Consider the following 9965-nt stretch of genomic DNA (forward strand, 5'->3'; position numbering starts at 1 on the left):
ATTTTTTTTCTGGAGGACTATCCGAACTCAATGTGGATAACGAGAACGCATTAAAAATACAAGGTGTAAACGCAAAGGTAAGATCAGAACACTTATTATCCAGATAACTTATCTTGATACAGATCTCATTTTAATACCAGGTGTAAATGGGGTGTCAGTCTGGTTCAGTAGAATTCACAGTCATGGGGAAGACTGCTGACCTGACAGTTGTGCAGAAAACCATCATTGACACCCTCAGGGAAAGGGAAAGCCTCAAAAGGTAATTTCAAAATAAGTTGGATGTTCTCAAAGTGCTGTATCAAAGCACATTAATAGAAAGTTAAGTGGAAGGGAAAAGTGTGGAAGAAAAAGGTGCACAAGCAGCAGGGATGACCGCACCCTGGAGAGGATTGTCAGGAAAAGGCCATTCAAATGTGTGGGGGAGCTTCACAAGGAGTGGACTGAGGCTGGAGTTACTGAATCAAGAGCCACCACACACAGACAGATCCTGGACATGCGCTTCAAATGTCATATTCTTCTTGTCAAGCAGCTTCTGAACAACAAACCTCAGAAGCATCTTACCTGGGCTAAAGAAAAAAAGAACTGGCCTGTTGCTCAGTGGTCTAAAGTCCTCTTTTCTGATGAGAGCAAATTTTGCATCTCATTTGGAAACCAAGGTCCCAGAGTCTGGAGGAAGAATGGAGAGGCACACAATCCAAGATGCTTGAAGTCCAGTGTGAGGTTTCCACAGTTTGTGTTGGTTTGGGGAGCCATGTCATCGGCTGGTGTTGGTCCACTATGCTTTATTAAGTCCAGAGTCAACGCAGCCGTCTACCAGGACATTTTAGAGCACTTCATGCTTCTGTTAGGGGAAAACAGTTAAAGACCCAGAACCAGATATGATGAATGAAGACCAGGAGTCAGAATTATAATAAATTAAAGAAAATATTTACTGAAGATAGTTTGCAGTTTCATCAGCAGAAGTCAGCTTCAAGACTCACATAGGAGTTCGTAGGCCGCCCCCCTTACAGTAAACAAAGATCACAGCAGTTATACCATTTTCCAAGGTCTAAGCTACGTCATTGCTTACAGGTTGAATGATTCTCACTGGCTAAGAAATAGATAAACATAGTAATTTTCCACACATATACAGATAGACGGAAGCATATCTCCATCGATTATGCAGCTGACACTCGGACCCTGAAGTTAGGCACGTCATGACCTTCCAGGTCGCAGATTTGGGTTGCTGGGCGCCAGCCTGTCCCGAACAACAACTCAGTCAATCTCCAATAATGCCAGTGGTTCCTTAACCTGTAACCAGAAAGACTAACACACACACCGACACACAGCTTTTCCAAGGTTGGATTTGGCCAGGCTCTAACTGTAAACAGGAGTTCTTTCTCTCAAGTAGAGCTACACTTTAGTCTAACTGGAAAGTAAGGCTTTAAAGGGGCACTTGGCAACTCTAGCCATTTCTTCGCTGATTTTCACTTTTGTTGTCGCATGTTTTCTCATCGAGCTCCCCCTACAGCTGTGCGGCGTATATTTTCACAACACTGTCATAAAAAAAATTCACTTGCGGCTTTCTACCGCTGCTTATGTGCATATTATTATCGGAGCCGGCCAACTTTATCGTGTGGAGCTATGTCTACCGAGGTGAGTAATACATCATAAAGAGTATCATAGAATTATGTCGAATTGCCATAAAGCAGTTTGTGTTTCTCACTCGTTCTCGCTTCTCACAAGACTTCCTATTTCCAACTTACCGGGACGTTAGTCCCCATGTTGCAAGGTTGGTTTTCCGCCTGGGAACGCTGGGGGGAGCGGGGAAAGTCACCATTCTCTCCAGAACAGGTTATTAAACCATCCAAATGATTTCTAAACGGTTTTATTAAGTTGAAATAGTTGTCAAGTGCCCCTTTAACAAAGAAATGGTGCCTTAAACTATTGGCTTCAATGACCCCTATATGTGTTAACACGTTGAAGACCTTTCTCAAACACAAAGCAAGTCCCTCATTTCTGGAAGCCGGGCTAAATGAGCAAGCACTGTTACTGCATTCAGATATCAAATACAGACATTAAAGAATATACATGAAAAGAACATTTCAGTAATCACACTGGTAACTTCTATAACAAAGTAAAATCTCACAAGCCTAGAGAAGTGATTCAACTCATTTGATATTTAGAAGGAAACTTTTGATTATCGCAATTTTAGTAACTCACTGTAAATCCTGTCCAGCCAGCAACAGTCTGACGCAGGCGCAGCGCGCAATGTTTTTTTTTTTTTTTTTTAGAGAAGGAACGGCGGAAGGCAGCTGTGACCGTGCTCGGGAGATTTGTCTAGCCTTTTAAGAGGACCAAATCTGAGGTGTGGTCATATTTTGGCTTTTACAAAAGTCCTGAGGGAAACTTGATCGAGGATGGTCACCCTTGTCTGCACAAAAAGTCGCTACAATAGAAACGCTTCAAATCTTCCAAGTCGTCTTGTGTGACCAGTGGCGTGCACAGACCTCCTCAGGGGCAGGGGCGGAGGGAATATTTTTTTAATATTTAATTTAACAGTACCTGCATTTTTATTCTCTCTATTCAGCCAACTTGTGAGAGGGATGCTTCCTTTGGCTGCATCATAGAGTTCCTTGATTTTTTTTTTTATTCTTTCTTTCCTTGGCATTCTAAGAAAATATGTTTTTACAATTATTAGAATGCATAACACATCAAATGAAAATAGGGAAATTATGATAATATTACTAAATATTATTTACTTTACCAAACAAAACAGTGAGAATCAAGAAAGTAAAAATAATAATTTTATGGAAAACTAATTTTTAGTTTTGTTGATGTTGTAAACTTAATGTATGTATTATATGTATGAAAGACAGTGTTAGCTATCATGAATCAGAAACACTTTACAGTAAGGTTTCATTTGTTAAATTAGTTAGCATTAGCTAATAATGAACTGCACTTCTACAGCATTTATTAATCTTAGTTAATATTAATTTCAGCATTTACTAAAACATTAAAATCAAAAGTTGTATTTGTTATCATTAGTTAATGCACTGACTGTGACATAACATGAATAAACAATTAACAGTTGTATTATTAAGATTCAGTAACAAATGTGTTGCTCATGGTTAGTTCATGCTAGTTCATACGAGTAATGAACAAATGAACCTTATTGTAAAGCGTTACTATGAAATCAAAGATATAAGTTCCTTACAATTTAGAGTTGGACATAGACTTAATATTTCATTTAACTACCGGTAGATGTATTTCCCCTTGCACTTTTATTCCTTGGATAAAAACGAAAAACATTGTCACTCAGAATGCGTCTGAAATCGAGTTATACTTTTATTATAGTTAAGAATAACTCGCTTGCTGCCGCAACTTTTAGAGTAGCATGGTGATCGTAGGATAAATGTAATTTTCCGTATTACCTGCTGCTCGTTTGAAGACTCGCGCGAACTGCTGCGTAGTTCCACAACCGTTAAATGCGTACGAGGTACGCTGCAAAGGAAACTCCGCCTACCACTTCTCCGCCAATTTTTTTTTATATAATGTTTGTTTGTATTATTATTGTTAGTGGCAAGGGTGTGTAAGTGTATTGTTATTTATTATAATATTTATAATAATAATAATAATTATTTACAATGATCAGAAAAGGGCACAATACATTTTAAAACAAAAGGAGCAGGGGCTTGAGTATTTAATATTTTTCAACACCTGCGATGAGACGACTCGACGCCTGTGAAGAGACGACTCAACGCCGGCGATATGTTGTGCCCTAAATTAATACATGATGATTGACTAACTATATTCTTCTATGTACATTTCTGAAATGCACTTTCTGTAAAGCTGCTTTGAAACAATATGTATTGTGAAAAGCGCTATACAAATAAATTTGAATTGAATTGAATTGAATTGAATTAAACAGGGCCACCGATAACAGCGGATAAAAAGTTATATGGCACATTCACTAATAGGGACTAAACGTCAATAATATGCTTTACATCGACTATGGCCTGCCCATACTTTGACTACAAACTTGGTCCTCAAATCATTATGTATTTTGCAATAGCCTACATGTAACTTTATAACGTTGCACTCTTTCTATAAGTTATAAATAGCTAGTAAGATAACGTTATATAACGGTAACTAACGTTACAGTATGTAAGTAATTATTCTAGCGATATATAATGCTAGATAAGGTGTGCTAGTACATTATTTCAGCAACATGACAAGCCAGTGAATTAGCAGGTTTCAATTATTGCTTAGCAGAGTGCGTGACATTTTATCTACATGCGGCTAGAGTTTTGACACCGAGTCAGTGGGCTCTGTGTAATTCTTTCTTTTTCGCTTGTTTATCGTCATCAGTCTTTTTCCTTTTACCTCTTTGTTTTATGAGTAGGTGTCACTCGAGAATTGGCAGTTTAGGTTGTTTCTCCGTCATAAGCACAGCAGCAGCACGCCGGCAATCTTGAGTTTGAACGACGGCTCGCGCTCGCGCTGTGCAAGAGAGGGGTGTGATCAGCGCGTACACGAGCGTGATTGACACTGCTAAGACATTCCTCCTGGCTCTGATTGGTTGTTTCTGACCGGGAGCGTGTATTTCTTGCAAATGGCAATAGGACCACTAGGAGGAGCCAGAGGAGCTTGATTTTTACACAGATTATCTGTCTCATATTCTACTGTCAGGACATAATGACAGTTTTAGCAAATACATTTTTTCAAAAGTTACCTACAGCAGCTTTAACTTAGACCTCAATACAAAAACTACGTCTGGGAAATAATTGGCCACGAAATTTTGTTTTGAGTTGAAATATTTTATGTCACCCACTTGAAATAAACGTGCAGCTTACGCGAAGAAAGGTTCGCAGCAAGTGGCTTTGAGCCAAAGACGAACGAACAACTTCAAACAATACTATTATTAAGAGTGACACTTTAAGGGATAGTAATGTATAGTTTCATTGTACACTTGTTACGCCGATTTTATTTTTACCACATAATTACGGGGACATATTGAATTGAGATTAATGTTTTAAATCTTACCTGTTTATAAATCCATTTTGTACAGTGTACAAAACAATTGTCCAGACAAGATGATCACAACAATATTATCAAACTCTGTAAACAATAAATCAACTCTGATTTCATTTTCAATACAATCAAAAACGGGAGACGCAAGACAGCAAGTTGTATTTGAATGAAACAAGAGCGCGCGTCCGTTGTGATACATGGATGTGTGCGCTGTGTAATAATGCGTTTGACGACGGTCATTATAAAGAAGGAAATGGCACAGAATAGAATCTTGCTTAAAAAACTGAAGAGCTGCTTGTTTTATTTGTTGTTTGTTGATTTTCAAATATAAAACTTGTTGAAATGTTTTCAGTGTGAGCATCAGTTCTTTTTGAACATTTTCATCTCATTTTAACAAAACCGTGATCATATAGATAATCACGATAATTTTGGACACTATAATCGTGATATGAAATTTTCATACCGTCCCATCCCGTCTTGCGCAAACTATTCTTCACTTCCGAAGAGATCACTTCCGGCGCTTTCCAGCGCTTGCGCAGACCGAAGCGCCCGTGCCCTCAGATCACTTGGACATGGCTGTGGTTACAAGAGGTAAAAACCATATAAATACTGTTCGTTTTCTCACACAAACCGCTCGTTTCGTGTCTTAGGCCATCAATGTGTACTTACATTTACGAGTCATTAAATCATGTTTAATTTGGACTTCTCTGTGCATGCTCTTTGAGGTGGTGACCATAGACCTGCATTATATGACTGACAGACAAGAACGGTTTAACCTAAAAATATAAAAATTGAAACTACTGCGGAAACAAAGACACCTACATCTTGGATGCCCTTGAGGTAAGCTAAAACATACCAAAAATTAATTTCAAGTGAACTATCCCTTTAAGTAACACAACATAATAGGTCATATTTGTAAAACTAAAGGGAAACAAACAGAAGAACCATTAAGACACACAACATTATTAATATAAAACTATAAAGACATTAAATCAGCTAGTCAGGGGGAGCTAGAGCCATCAGAGCCTGTTGAACTGCTACTCTTTCGATCGATTCCCTCATCTATTTGCGTAGAAAAGAAATTTAATATTATGATTTCCGTCATTTTGTTATATAGGCCTATATTTTTGTGTACCGGGCCGGCCCACATTGGCCAGCGGCCCACCGGGAAAAGTCCCGGTGCTCCAGATGGCCGATGTATTTACCAGTAATGTAAAATCCTAATCAAATAGGCCTATGGGGGAACCCCTCTGTCTTGTAACTTTATAAACAGCTTAGTGTGATTAATTAGATCAAAAACACATAAATAAAGTAGAATTGTTACTTACAATTAAATAGGCTACTTCCTTCCTTTAATGAATATATGCATAAATCAGTTCCATGCTTCTTTTAAAACCAAACTGATTATCAGTATCAAATATTCTTTGAGCCTATAAATAGCCTATAGCCTATGCTCAAATACTTTTGAAATTATGCTTGCTAAGGCAATTGGCCCTTATAATTTTCTATACTCTAAATTTGACCAGTTTTATCTTTAATTACTGACACTTATAAGACTGTTAACAGATTGAGGTAACACACCATGTCTTAAAAATCCTGTGAAACACAAAGTAAGTAACACATTTTTTTTGCCTGCATATACTTCAGATGTTCCGCTGCTATTAGATCAGGGCCACATACTTTATTAATGCCAATTTCAATTTGATATCATCCTCATTCAAGGTTTTCATCTTGATAATAAGACAACTCATTAAAAATTCATCCTCCACTATAACTTGGCCTATAACACTGTGCGTTCTTGCCACCATATAGGCCTAGCACAAATAAATACAACAGAACAGATTAAACAAATGATTAAAACACGGTTTTAAGTTTTTCAGGTATAGGTCTAACATTATTCAGGTAGCCTACAGAAAATGGAAAAATCAAATGTAAAATAACTCTGTATAGTCTTCACCCTATAAATTAAATACAGATTAATCCTTGTTAAAGCTACAAAAGTTTTTCAGTCGAGTGAGTGATTTTCTCTGTCTTTTTAGTTGCTTGATTAATATTTTGCTTTCACTTTTAAGACCTAATGCACGGATCCAATATATTGAAGCACATCCGATTTCTTTCTGTTTACGTTCGCCGACAAAACCGACTGTGTTTATGTGAATACTCATCAAGACGTTTGAGAAAAATTGTATGTTTCACAAGAAGACCTGAAAGAGAACTCAATTTGGTGCTTAGATGCGTTAAAAAAATACAATTTTAAATATGTCCATTTAATTTCAACAATGATTATTCTTATGTTTACTTTACTACTACTACTAATACTAGCCTACTATTAAAGGGATAGTTCACACACATTTTTTTTTTCATCATTTACTCACCCTCATGTTGTTCCAAATCTGTATAAGTTTCTTTAATTCTTCTGCTGAACACAAAAGAAGATATTTTGAAGAATGTCAGAAACCAAACAGTTGATGGGCCCATTTCAATTTTGGGTGAACTATCTCTTTAATAATACTACTACTTCTAATAATATTTTTATTATTATTATTATTATTATAAAAATCTAGACAAAATGCATTTACCCAACTCTTCCACTAGAGGACAGCACTATCCCAAGTAACGTTTTGGTCTTGATGTCCAGCACTGTTGAATATTAGAAACAGGTGTTCCATTGAGTACATTTTAAGTATAATTTCCTTCAGGCAAGCACTTTTCTTTGCTTTAACTAAATATCTTAAGCTGTAGGTTATGAACACATAATAGCCTTGGCAGGACAGAGTTGCCTCAGCTCTTTTGGGAAACTCCATGTATTTTTGTGTAGCCTATTTGAGAAACAGATGTAGCCTATATTATATTTGTTTTCACATCTCATGATGATCTTAGTGTTTATTGAAACACATTTGCATAAACAACCTGCACCACACAATTCAAAACGCACTAATAAGAAACGTATGCTCAAAAAGACACTTCTTTTTGAAATGAAGAAAGAACACGTGTTTGATCGAAGCTTCCAAAAATGCTGAATGCATTGACTACGAGTTGATAACTGATCAGTGTGTGCGGTTTACAGCTCACATCAGATCTACAAGAATCAAACGGCAACGGTTCCTGTTCAAAAGCATCAGACAATCCCACACAGAATACTAACAGCTAATGTGTTGTTTCGAGAGGCAGTTATGTAAGGATATCAAAGTGATATTTGCGTAGGGAGCAGAGACCAGCCTATTTGTATTTTATTGTAATTTTTTTTTTTTTGATGTGGTTTCCATATTCAGCTAATCTCTCCCTCTATGATAATAAAGGAGAGTCTGCGAAATACTTGTTCAGGATTTGCAAACTAAACATTCTCTAAATTTCACAAGAAATGGCATTTAACACATTGAATTAAATGTTACATTTTTAAATAAAAAGACTGAAATAGTATTTTCTTGTAAAATGTGGAACAATTTTCTGTTTTATTTACAACTTCCAAAACTATTTGATGTCCAGCTAAAAAATATATATTTTAAGAACATTTTGCTAACATTCCCATTAAGTTATAAAAACGTGTCTAAATGTTACCTAACTTTCAAGACGTGTTTTTTAAATGTTTTTTTATTATTATTAAAAATCTTAGTTTCTTAGTAACATTCCACTTTATCATTTTGGAATGTTCTTTTGAATGTTCTATGTTATTGAAACAAGAAGTAACATAAAAAAAAAAAAAATTTAACTATGAACTAAAATCATAATAAAAAAAAACGTTCCATTAATGTTCCATGAATTTTGAGAACATTATTAAAGACCAGACAACTTTGAACAAACATTCTGGAAGAACGTTTTTTCATAATTTTGAGATAACCTTTCCAGAACGTTAGCGAAAGTTCTGAGAATGTTCACTGTTGGGTGTTATCTACAAAAAATTTACAGAGGGGGTTCCTTGATGAGAAGTTACTCAAGGACACCCCTTTGCTCGAACATGTTTATTATGCCCAAATACACAATGATGTCGTAACCCAACCTCATTGTGTCCATCTCAGTGGGTGGCATTTTCAGAAAAGGGTCTTTTGAACTGTAACTTAGCTTGACCTGCTGTGATCTTGGCTCCTTGCAATGATCTAACTCAGAACAATATACGCATACAAACAAGCAGAGCAAGTGAACTTTTAACAGCAGAATAATATGTTAAAGAAAACTAAACAAAAACCCAGGACAAAAGTCAGCGGCGGGTTGGCTGTGATAACATGCAGTTCCTGAAATCTGACAGAATCCCAAGAAATCACATTCTCATGTTCGTCCTGATCCATACACTTCTGTTTGTTATTTTGACAATGGCATTGGACTTGGGCATGCTGATGGTGACATCTGAGTAGGGGAAATGTCCTGGGCATTACTGAAATGTTGACAGATGGAGTCTTGTTTAGGCTTCTGTTATTTCTGTTGCTGTTACTCTGTTATTATCATCTGCCTTTGCTGCGTTGTATAGGCCTTTATATTGAACTTCTTGAACGAGGTGTTATTTTACTGCAGTTTGGCAGATTGATGTAGCCTAGGCTATTCATCCCCTCCCACACAAATAGCCTTTCAGTGACTCGGTTGGAAAACTGACTCCTTGTTTTTGAGATGAAATAAGCGATACTATGTGTTTGAAAAACGTGCATGTGTTTTGTTAATATTATTTCTTGTTTGTGTTGTGCAGTTTGCGTGTTATGTAGTTAGCCTACACTGAATATTCACGTTTGAGTGATGACGTTTCATTTAGCCTACATTGCAGAACAAAACATTAGTCTTTTACAGCAATGTTATCCACAGCTATTCAGTTTATTTTCATAAATCCAAAAGGAGTTATTCTAAAAACCCACAAGAAATTCGGAGGGAAGACTCGAAAACGTTCAACTTGTAAGTTGTTTTGCCCTACGGAATCGTGGAATCGCTTTACCCAGTGTGGCGCTGGGTAGCCCCGCCCACAGTGAAAT

The sequence above is a fragment of the Rhinichthys klamathensis genome, unplaced genomic scaffold, assembly GCF_029890125.1.
Source record: "Rhinichthys klamathensis goyatoka isolate OS25496 unplaced genomic scaffold, OSU_Roscu_1.1 h1tg000082l_1, whole genome shotgun sequence".
In the NCBI taxonomy this organism is placed as follows: Eukaryota; Metazoa; Chordata; class Actinopteri; order Cypriniformes; family Leuciscidae; genus Rhinichthys; species Rhinichthys klamathensis.